Source organism: Ceratina calcarata, unplaced genomic scaffold (assembly GCF_001652005.2).
Source record: "Ceratina calcarata isolate Rehan_Ccalc_2016 unplaced genomic scaffold, ASM165200v1 scaffold97.2, whole genome shotgun sequence".
In the NCBI taxonomy this organism is placed as follows: Eukaryota; Metazoa; Arthropoda; class Insecta; order Hymenoptera; family Apidae; genus Ceratina; species Ceratina calcarata.
Genome location: NW_017181113.1, coordinates 1 through 12,022, shown reverse-complemented (window position 1 = coordinate 12,022; position 12,022 = coordinate 1). Strand labels below are relative to the sequence as shown.

General features: G+C 31.8%; 1 long non-coding RNA gene across 2 annotated transcripts; it reads right to left on the bottom strand.

Moving 5' to 3' along the window:
- Window positions 1-3,697: 3,697 nt before the first annotated feature.
- On the bottom strand, window positions 3,698-12,016 carry LOC108631872 (uncharacterized). Of its 2 annotated transcripts, XR_001916947.2 has the most exons (4): window positions 10,150-12,016; window positions 9,705-9,808; window positions 9,269-9,592; window positions 3,698-9,190 (listed from the first exon to the last, which is right to left on the bottom strand). It is a non-coding gene; the product is annotated as an uncharacterized LOC108631872 (long non-coding RNA). The 2 variants fall into 2 exon arrangements; XR_003390009.1 differs by having other exon boundaries at window positions 3,698-9,592.
- Window positions 12,017-12,022: the final 6 nt, after the last annotated feature.

Here is a 12,022-nt window from a genome sequence, read left to right as displayed (position 1 = left end):
GTAGATCATTGTAATTCTTACATGTACATTATACATCCTATACATTCTCGTATGTATATATTTATATATTTTATATATATATATTTATTTATTTATATATTTATATAGCAAACCATCGTATCAATACCGAAATTTATAAAAATATGCGTGTTACCTTTAAAAATTATGCACTTTAAATCAAGCACACTAACGCTAAATTATATATATATATATGTATGTATGTTATGTATGTATACGTAAATACGCTTAATTCAAATTTGGCTTATTTTATACACCATACTTTGTAACACTCGTGTACACGGAAATAAGCCAACGTTCAATTAAGTTTCCTTATATATCTCTGCTCTTATTCTTTGCTTCGACCGGCAGAGAATACTAGAGCTTCCCGATTTAATTTCATATCGTGCTACCTCCTCTCACGGAGAGATTGGAAGATATTGATAGATACAAAAGGATCAATTGATTTTTACATACATGTGAATGTATATGTAAAAAAGGCACTGAACGTACAACGAGCTCGTCCGCAATATTAACTGATGATATTATGACGCGGTGTTACAGGTATTACAGAAGCAAAAACGGTGTAATTATCGAGAACATTTCTTATCTTGCCTTCTGTCGCATTCACGGGAATGAGAAATTTTGTTTGAAAGCTTTTGCTCGACTTAACGAAAATACTTTTCGTACCATTTTTCAGCATTGTTCCTAAACGATTTCTCAAATTGACTCTTTAAGTTCGCAGTGTACATGCGTATATGTGTGTGTGTGTGGAAATCCACCGATTCGTAACTCAAGCAGGCAACCGTTCAAATCATATATATAATCGAAGAGCGTTCATATATTTCTCTAAGCAAAAGGTTTGGACCCAAATATGTATCAATTAATGTTATTATAATAAAATACATCGCGTAGTTCATGTCACATTTGTCATCATTTTTATTGCAGTGGAATTCTTATAGTTGAAAAATTATTTCCTCTTGTGTATCAGAATATATAAATCTTAACAGTTCGGTAAACTTATTGCATATATATATACGTGTTACTTGAAATTGTATGAACTGGTAACTCAACGCATTCTCCTCAGATCGTCAGAAGACAATCAACCGTTCACATTCTTTCTTATATTACTTGAAGTGCAAGACCTCGTCGCGATCGCTTTGATCAAATTTCGTTTGAACTCGATGTCACTCGTGACAAAGCATGGTTTAGTTTTCCAACATTTCGAAAGCAATTCAGATTTACTGCGCCGGTTTCCGTCCGAACATAAACGATTTAACATTACACGGTACAGTTGAAAGGTCGCGAATCACCTATGAACGCATCGAAAATACATTTGCTTATACTTTCCGGGAACCTTGCCGATCCGATTATACTTTTAGACATTGTAGTCCAGTGCCTACTATGATAAACAAATCTTATTTACAATTTGCAATTTTCTTTATCGAGGATATAACATGACATGCGAGATACGCAGAATACCAACGAAGACCTCTTTCATCAGGAATGTTCGATTATCAAATTAGTTTATAAATACAAGAGTAACAAAGTATTTGTCGCTGTTTTAGTATTTGCTTCGTTTTTTGTTCTCTCTCTTTTCTCCCTTAATACATATATAATGATGTATGTTTATGGATCGATAATATCTCAGGCGCTAGATGCAATTTAATTCAGTAGTTTACTCGGTTCCTTATTTTAATTTTACTCTACGCTCGTTTGCAAAAGTGGTCAATTCAGTAGTTACAAATGGTTTAAGAAAAACTCGTGTACCGTTCCATAATCGTTCTCTGTACACATTTCACACCTCATTTGAAATCATCAAACCGGTTATTAACGTGATGCGTATTGAAAAATGCAGCATTTCCCGAGAGTTTCAACTTTGGATATTTTAATACAACATACTAATAGTATCATAAGCATAGTACAATTAAAAATATTTCCCATTTCTTCTTTTGTATTCAAGGAACAAAATAATTATACTTCGAACGTCGCAAAAATAATTACTTTCGATACGCTTTTAATATTGTCGCCTTGCACATTTTGATAAAGAAAGGATTTACTTATTCTCGTTGAACATTTGTGCTATAATTCTCTTTTCCCGTTCGCATGTAAGTAACATAAAACGTCAAATACAAATAAATACTATTCTTTACACGTTAGGAAACGGACACTCAGGTGAAACGGTAAGGTCCTATCGCTACGTGTACTACAAACGTGTTTTCATGCTTAAACAAGCGGAAATGAGAACCTATAGTAATTGACGTTAATTTCTATCAACAATATACAAAATGTAAAGGAAGACAAAGTATTAAATGATTATACGTTGTGATTGTACATCATTAATAGGTATTGACGTCGTAATTCGTAAAATAATATTTGTTTTAAGTTTGTTTCCTCGCGACTAATGTTAATAACGATTCAAGCTTATTTCCCCGCCGTCGGTTTATACATTATGAAATAGTCATGTTACAGAATCAATGTACGTAACTACTATCCACATGATTTGAAAGTAACGCGTACCATCGATGAGGTAATGTTTCATGTACCGCGAATCATTTCGCCGGTAGGTAATATTATATCAGATACATATCGTTTGATTTGATTCGTTCTAATGTACAAAATCTTTTCGGCTCTGTATATGCGAAACAATTGTTACGTCTTTTGTGGAACAATAATCAAGATGTCACGCAATTTTAAATCGAATCTGCATCTTTTGTGTAAAGACACTGTCAGTCTCTTGTTTTAAAGATATTGGCAGTTTCTTCGTGCCCTGAATAAAATTACATGCAGAAATGGTTCTCTTCGTATGTATACAAATACATCAATTACCACCGTATTTACCGGAATACCTCGGTTTTACACTCTATTTTATTTTATTCTTTTTCTTTAATAATATTCACAAACGCTAGGCCATATTTCGTTCTAGACTGCATCTATACAAATCTCTTAACGAATTTATATATATATATATATATATATATATAATCATTTGCCGTAGATCATTGTAATTCTTACATGTACATTATACATCCTATACATTCTCGTATGTATATATTTATATATTTTATATATATATATTTATTTATTTATATATTTATATAGCAAACCATCGTATCAATACCGAAATTTATAAAAATATGCGTGTTACCTTTAAAAATTATGCACTTTAAATCAAGCACACTAACGCTAAATTATATATATATATATGTATGTATGTTATGTATGTATACGTAAATACGCTTAATTCAAATTTGGCTTATTTTATACACCATACTTTGTAACACTCGTGTACACGGAAATAAGCCAACGTTCAATTAAGTTTCCTTATATATCTCTGCTCTTATTCTTTGCTTCGACCGGCAGAGAATACTAGAGCTTCCCGATTTAATTTCATATCGTGCTACCTCCTCTCACGGAGAGATTGGAAGATATTGATAGATACAAAAGGATCAATTGATTTTTACATACATGTGAATGTATATGTAAAAAAGGCACTGAACGTACAACGAGCTCGTCCGCAATATTAACTGATGATATTATGACGCGGTGTTACAGGTATTACAGAAGCAAAAACGGTGTAATTATCGAGAACATTTCTTATCTTGCCTTCTGTCGCATTCACGGGAATGAGAAATTTTGTTTGAAAGCTTTTGCTCGACTTAACGAAAATACTTTTCGTACCATTTTTCAGCATTGTTCCTAAACGATTTCTCAAATTGACTCTTTAAGTTCGCAGTGTACATGCGTATATGTGTGTGTGTGTGGAAATCCACCGATTCGTAACTCAAGCAGGCAACCGTTCAAATCATATATATAATCGAAGAGCGTTCATATATTTCTCTAAGCAAAAGGTTTGGACCCAAATATGTATCAATTAATGTTATTATAATAAAATACATCGCGTAGTTCATGTCACATTTGTCATCATTTTTATTGCAGTGGAATTCTTATAGTTGAAAAATTATTTCCTCTTGTGTATCAGAATATATAAATCTTAACAGTTCGGTAAACTTATTGCATATATATATACGTGTTACTTGAAATTGTATGAACTGGTAACTCAACGCATTCTCCTCAGATCGTCAGAAGACAATCAACCGTTCACATTCTTTCTTATATTACTTGAAGTGCAAGACCTCGTCGCGATCGCTTTGATCAAATTTCGTTTGAACTCGATGTCACTCGTGACAAAGCATGGTTTAGTTTTCCAACATTTCGAAAGCAATTCAGATTTACTGCGCCGGTTTCCGTCCGAACATAAACGATTTAACATTACACGGTACAGTTGAAAGGTCGCGAATCACCTATGAACGCATCGAAAATACATTTGCTTATACTTTCCGGGAACCTTGCCGATCCGATTATACTTTTAGACATTGTAGTCCAGTGCCTACTATGATAAACAAATCTTATTTACAATTTGCAATTTTCTTTATCGAGGATATAACATGACATGCGAGATACGCAGAATACCAACGAAGACCTCTTTCATCAGGAATGTTCGATTATCAAATTAGTTTATAAATACAAGAGTAACAAAGTATTTGTCGCTGTTTTAGTATTTGCTTCGTTTTTTGTTCTCTCTCTTTTCTCCCTTAATACATATATAATGATGTATGTTTATGGATCGATAATATCTCAGGCGCTAGATGCAATTTAATTCAGTAGTTTACTCGGTTCCTTATTTTAATTTTACTCTACGCTCGTTTGCAAAAGTGGTCAATTCAGTAGTTACAAATGGTTTAAGAAAAACTCGTGTACCGTTCCATAATCGTTCTCTGTACACATTTCACACCTCATTTGAAATCATCAAACCGGTTATTAACGTGATGCGTATTGAAAAATGCAGCATTTCCCGAGAGTTTCAACTTTGGATATTTTAATACAACATACTAATAGTATCATAAGCATAGTACAATTAAAAATATTTCCCATTTCTTCTTTTGTATTCAAGGAACAAAATAATTATACTTCGAACGTCGCAAAAATAATTACTTTCGATACGCTTTTAATATTGTCGCCTTGCACATTTTGATAAAGAAAGGATTTACTTATTCTCGTTGAACATTTGTGCTATAATTCTCTTTTCCCGTTCGCATGTAAGTAACATAAAACGTCAAATACAAATAAATACTATTCTTTACACGTTAGGAAACGGACACTCAGGTGAAACGGTAAGGTCCTATCGCTACGTGTACTACAAACGTGTTTTCATGCTTAAACAAGCGGAAATGAGAACCTATAGTAATTGACGTTAATTTCTATCAACAATATACAAAATGTAAAGGAAGACAAAGTATTAAATGATTATACGTTGTGATTGTACATCATTAATAGGTATTGACGTCGTAATTCGTAAAATAATATTTGTTTTAAGTTTGTTTCCTCGCGACTAATGTTAATAACGATTCAAGCTTATTTCCCCGCCGTCGGTTTATACATTATGAAATAGTCATGTTACAGAATCAATGTACGTAACTACTATCCACATGATTTGAAAGTAACGCGTACCATCGATGAGGTAATGTTTCATGTACCGCGAATCATTTCGCCGGTAGGTAATATTATATCAGATACATATCGTTTGATTTGATTCGTTCTAATGTACAAAATCTTTTCGGCTCTGTATATGCGAAACAATTGTTACGTCTTTTGTGGAACAATAATCAAGATGTCACGCAATTTTAAATCGAATCTGCATCTTTTGTGTAAAGACACTGTCAGTCTCTTGTTTTAAAGATATTGGCAGTTTCTTCGTGCCCTGAATAAAATTACATGCAGAAATGGTTCTCTTCGTATGTATACAAATACATCAATTACCACCGTATTTACCGGAATACCTCGGTTTTACACTCTATTTTATTTTATTCTTTTTCTTTAATAATATTCACAAACGCTAGGCCATATTTCGTTCTAGACTGCATCTATACAAATCTCTTAACGAATGAAACAACGTGAATGCAATGCGAGATTTATAGTTATTAAAGTAAAAGCAAAAAATCAATAACAGTAATTAATGTTTAATTTTGAAATCTGTGACTTTACATAGTAATAAACAAACATTATAGATCATATTATAATACACAAGTTTTCTTCGTAGTAGTTAAAAAATCAGACTTTCTAGGCCCTGTAAGCCTATAAAACGGAGTACATTATACATTGTATTTCTGTTGGACTTCAATCTAATCACAGTTTTATTCTGATGAATGAGTTTAACGTAAGTTTATCAGCCACCGACTCTGTGACGAGATTAGTAAAAATGAACAGAGTTCTAATATACCTTCTCTTCTTCTTCTTTCATACATTCCAATCACAATTTTTGCTCTCAGTATGCTACCCTTACCCTGGACCACGTAGAACCATTCGTCAACTTGAAATCATTATAAACTCCTCTTTTTTAGTTATACCGATAGTAAAAACAGTTTCGTCACTATACCGAATTTTCTCAAAACGGCGAAGACAACAAGTTTCATCATGTGCATACGATTTTACAAAGTAATGAGTCAGTTACTAGTGAGAAAACTGGCGATCGTCAGGATCCAAGGTATTGGCGCGTCTATTTCTCACTTTGTATTGTACAGGTATAATATAATATACCAACAGTTTTATCATCTGCTTACATTTAAGTTCCATACATTTAGTAAAGACAATGTATAGAGAGGAATCAACTTTCAAATTTTTTTTACATATAATCCGCAGCGATAATTAAAATGAATATTCAAAGCATACACATAATTAGCTATACATAATTTATAGGATAACGCATAAAGTAAGGACAAAATTACTTCAACATTATTTACGTTCCTCTAAAAACTCCATTATCGAGAAATATTAATGCTTATCCAATTTTTATATATATATATATATGTATTTATATATATACGTACATGTATGTGTATCTGTATCTTTCGTATCTATATTAAATCTTTTTATCAGTAAATTCACACTATGCAATGTACATTATGTATAAACTAAGAAAATTAATTGACTGATTGATTACTGTTACCATGTAATTATTAAACGTTCCTTCTTTAATTGATTCCGTACGATATTAAAACATTAAAATATATATTTAGAGCTGAAGAAAAAGTTGATTTCGGTTGAATTAAAAATACTGTACAATACGATGCACACTTTTCTTTTTACATTACTGGCGATAATTGGACATTCGTTATTTATTGGCATAATTAAAGGTGGTGTGACATTAACGTACTATTGCATATTCACTGAGATATTACATCACACGAGTTCAGAAAAGAAAGTCATCGAGGAAAGTTTAAAAGCAAGTTTCGCTTTCCTTGGAAAGTGTTCAAGCTCCGTTTATCCCATTTCACATCATGCGTCGTATCAAGAGGACAATAAAATAAAATAGAACGATAATCAAACCAAAAAAAAATATAATAAATCCACACATCAAATACGAAATGATATTAGAAGATACAAAACAACTTGAAACGAGTGAATTTACTAATGAAAAGATATTCGTATTTTTTTTACGTACGTTTACGTTAAATATATCCATACTTATTTCTCGATGTAATCGACCGCGTTACATCAAAATTTTCTCAAGGTATCGTCGATCAATGTAAGTTGTGCTAGAAGACTGAGGCTAAAGCAAAGTGTTTTACAGCACCACGATTTAAATTGAAACAATTAGTAATGATAATCCTAATCCGTTTACAATTCGACAACAAATTTCTTCTGCGTACCCAACGTTAGTGACTAATCATTTCGGATATATAAAAAGAAAATGAAAAGGCAGTATCGTAAATGTAAAATATAATTATACACGTTGGTAATTGTTTTATAGTTCAGGAGATTGGTTTTTTCCCTTTAATATCCGTATTACTTCGATTTTCTTTACGCATATCAGTAACAAATATATCATATGCGCTTCTTTACTATAATGTATAGGTACATGTAATTATATAACATCTAAAGCCAAGCTCCTGTAATATTCACAACATTTTGAGGCACTTAAACGTGTGCTCAAAGACCATACTTTTGACAACTCTTATATTACTTGCCAAAGCATAATTCTAAATCGTATGTTATCTTATATAACAGTATAATATTAAAAAGAAAAGGTCAGTGCCGTAAATAGGTGCCTAAAGACCGCCGATAACAATTAGCTTCTTCGCTCTTTTTCATTCAAAATGAACGAAACGAAATATTAAAATCTATTTCATATCATTTCCAGAATATTAATAACGAACAATTGGTTTGTTATTATTAATATTTTTGATTCACCTGGAAAATAATTTTAAAGCTCTTTAGTCGAGGCAAAAGATTATTTGGATCAATGGAATGTTATATTTTCGAAATATCCTGTTGTTCTCACTTATAAATTTCCTGTGTTATTCTATTTTCTTGCATATATTCTGTTCTTATAAACATTACAGGTAATTTCTTATAAGTATACCGGATTTCCATTCTTGCCTTAGATATTATTACGGCGAAATAGGTGAGTCTTGGTAGACTGAACGTCTTTATTAATTATCAAATGCATAGAAAACAAAATAGAGAAAATATAACAAACCAACATCAATCAACCTGTGATTCGTATGCGTGAAAACAGAAGCTAATTATTCTAGAAGAACTAATTATTCTCAATTTAAATAATGTTATTTATAGAGAAATTATAATACGCTTTTATCAGCAATATGCACGATGACAATGTAATTGCTATACTGCTGATATCGTAGAATGGATGTTATGATAGATACAACGAAATTCTTGTTCGTCACAACGATAGTATACTAGAGTACTGTAGGCAACAGTCGTGTGAGACCACGAGTAGTTTATATCTCACACATGGAGCAGTTAATTATTATTGTACCTCTTTCAGTTTTTAGAGTCTTTTTAAATTGAATCTTGGTAGTATTCTGGAATTTCGTTTGTATACTGTTCGTTCATGCTTTGTTTGCTATAGATATTCTGGAAAGTACGCAGTCTCGCCTATAAATAATAAGAAAATGATAAGAAAACAAAAATGAATCAATCTCTTTTTCTCAAAATAAGCATCCTTATGATTTATCTGTTCTAAAAGTCACATTCGTGTTTGTATAGATTTTCTTTGAAATCAGAAATTATGTCTGAGAAAAAGTTTCGTTGCACTCTGAACATTCATTAAGCTGTACGCTCATAGCAAGGTTTGGCACAAAGATAAACATTTCCCAGTTACGGCCCTGTGCTATGAAAGGGGAGAGGAGAAAGGAATTAAAAGATTAATACCTTACTTTAACATTTTTACAAGCTAACAAATATATACCTCCAAAATCACAGAACCAAAGCAATAACAATACTCTTCTACGCAATGTATTATCCTGCCAGCAAACGTATTTTTTTGTTCTTTTTTTTCAGTTTAAATATGCAGCGAATTAGAGTCTCTTCAAATAATTTTTTTTCTTTTGTCGATAATCGTTTATATAGTTAATCGATACCACCATTCATTGTAGGCGAAGTGTCACTGTACAATGTAAAAAGTTTTCTTCATACCCACTATATCCGATGTAGGATAAAAAGCAGTGGTACATAATCCATATAATCCAGATGAAGAATAACAGCTAATTATCGAAATTCGCTGCTGTAGTATCTGCAAAGTTACATCTCCGTCTTGACAAATTATCAGTGGGGAGAAGCTTTGTTGCTTATTTCTGCGATAGGAAACAACCAACGATAATGTGGTATAAGAATCATTTACTTACGTATTGATTTATACATTTCCATCCCTTTCATCTGTCTTATGTTTTGTACAAGGTAGTTCGCGACAGTGCTGTGCTACTTGGGCATAACTCGGTCTTGTAAGATCCTAGAATAAAGACAAAGACATCTATTATCTATTAAGGTCCCACGTACATTGGAAGAATACTCTTATTAGCATTACTGTACTCTGCTTGGTACAATCATAAAAGTCTTTCAAACAGTAGCGTTTACAGCTATCTGTATGTATTGTACGCTTAGTAAAAAGGAACATTGATATCGTTGATCTAACTTAAAGTAAATTAGTGTACCTTCGTAATTTCAATAAGACATTTATATACTTTTCATTTGATGCTGATCGTTACTCTTGATACTGTAATACTATGAAGACACACAATGCTAATGCAAGACAAATAAATTGGATAATAAGAAAGATAACAGTGTACTTACTACAGGGAAGGTAGAAGTCACTCCAGCTTGTGACTGGGAATTTTGTGAGGCAGTAGGGACATTACATTCACACCTAGATACTTGTTCAGAATCTTCCGTTGTGTGTGCACTTGAGACAGCCTCGTCCACTCCGTTCACCATGTTCGAATCGTCAGTCTTTACAGATCTGTCAGCGGTGCATTTCAATAATAAAGGACTAAACCTGAACGTGCATAAGTATAATAGACATATATTCAATACATATATTAAATAATATATACGACTGTGCACCTTAAAATACCATGCGCAAATATAAAAGACAGCCACTATTATATACATGTCCATCCAAGAGAAAAAAAAATAGAAAATAAAAACACACTACGTAGTTAAGGGAATGGGTCTTGCAAGATTGCAACACTTATTTAACAAACCAGTATACACATCATTTATTTACTTTCACTGACAATGAATCTATAGTCATCCATTAATAGTGAACCATGCTTTTTATTATATTCATGTGCCGAATATTACAGCTTAACTTTATATTAAAAAATAAGAATCTTTTTTTTCATTGAAATGCCTTTAAGAGTTAACTTGAAAATGAACAATTAATAATTGTAATATAATATAATGTAATATAGTATAATAATATAACATAATGTATCATTACAATAACGAACTATAATAGTAATAGTAGCAATGGTAGTGATAGTAGTAGTAATAGTAGTAGCAGCAGTTGTAGTAGTGGTAGTAGCAATAGTAATAATTGTAGTAATAATCAATTAGTGACGACGACTCAATGGGATGATTTCAATGGAAATGAGAATTTTGTGAAGACAGCCATGGTGAACACTATAATGATTGTATCAATGATAATAAGAATAATAAATAAAGAAACGGTATTAATATCAATAACAGTAGCAATAATAGAAATAGGAATAGTAGTAATAATATATTAGTAATAATGAGGGTAGTATTATAGAAAGTAAGTCATGAATAATAGCAATACCAGTAGCAATCGTTTGGTAACCATTGCAATAATAGCAAAATAAGGAGAAAGAAAAATAATCTGATGTACAAGAATAAGTAGAAGTAATGATAACTGCAAGGGATAATAAGCTGCATAAAAATGATATTCACGTTAATAACTTTATGAACCTTTAACCACGATCACATTGTAAAAGATGATAATGATAATTAGTTGATTTAGCAGTATTTGTAGCAGCAACAGCAACGATATTAATAGTAAGAATCATGAACTTCATAGTAATGGTAATGACGAGAATGGAAACGATCGTATCAATGTAGATGGTACTGATGGAAATGATAAAGTAATAGTAATAATAATAATAATAATAAAATAATAATAATAATTATAATAATAATAAACTCATATATTAAAGAACCCTGAATATGTATAATAGTTTTATATGTATTGTTGATTTGCCGCAATGGTACAGGCAAGAAATATAAATTGTGCTACCACAGAGTACTGCATACATTGTTGCATACATACGCATTGCAATATTTTGTCGTGTTTAGTAATCGAATCATCACAAGAGAATGATAAAACTTCTGACTACCTAGTATCAAATGGATACCTCGATTTTGAGCATTTAAACTGTTCCAAATGAAAGTTTGCTCTTTCATCGAGTGGAGCACCAGCTCTTATTTTTAAAAAAGATTTGTTCTTTAACGAAAGAACCACACTAGCGAGGCATTCCAAACAATATTAAACGACTCGTCACTCAATGGAGAGAAAATGTAATGAATAGAAATAAAATGGCAAATTGGAACAAGTGAGCACGCCGTAAAATAATTAACCACCATAGATAATAAAAGTAATAGTAAATTCAGAAAAGATACACCTACTCTTTATCGCTCTATGAGTATA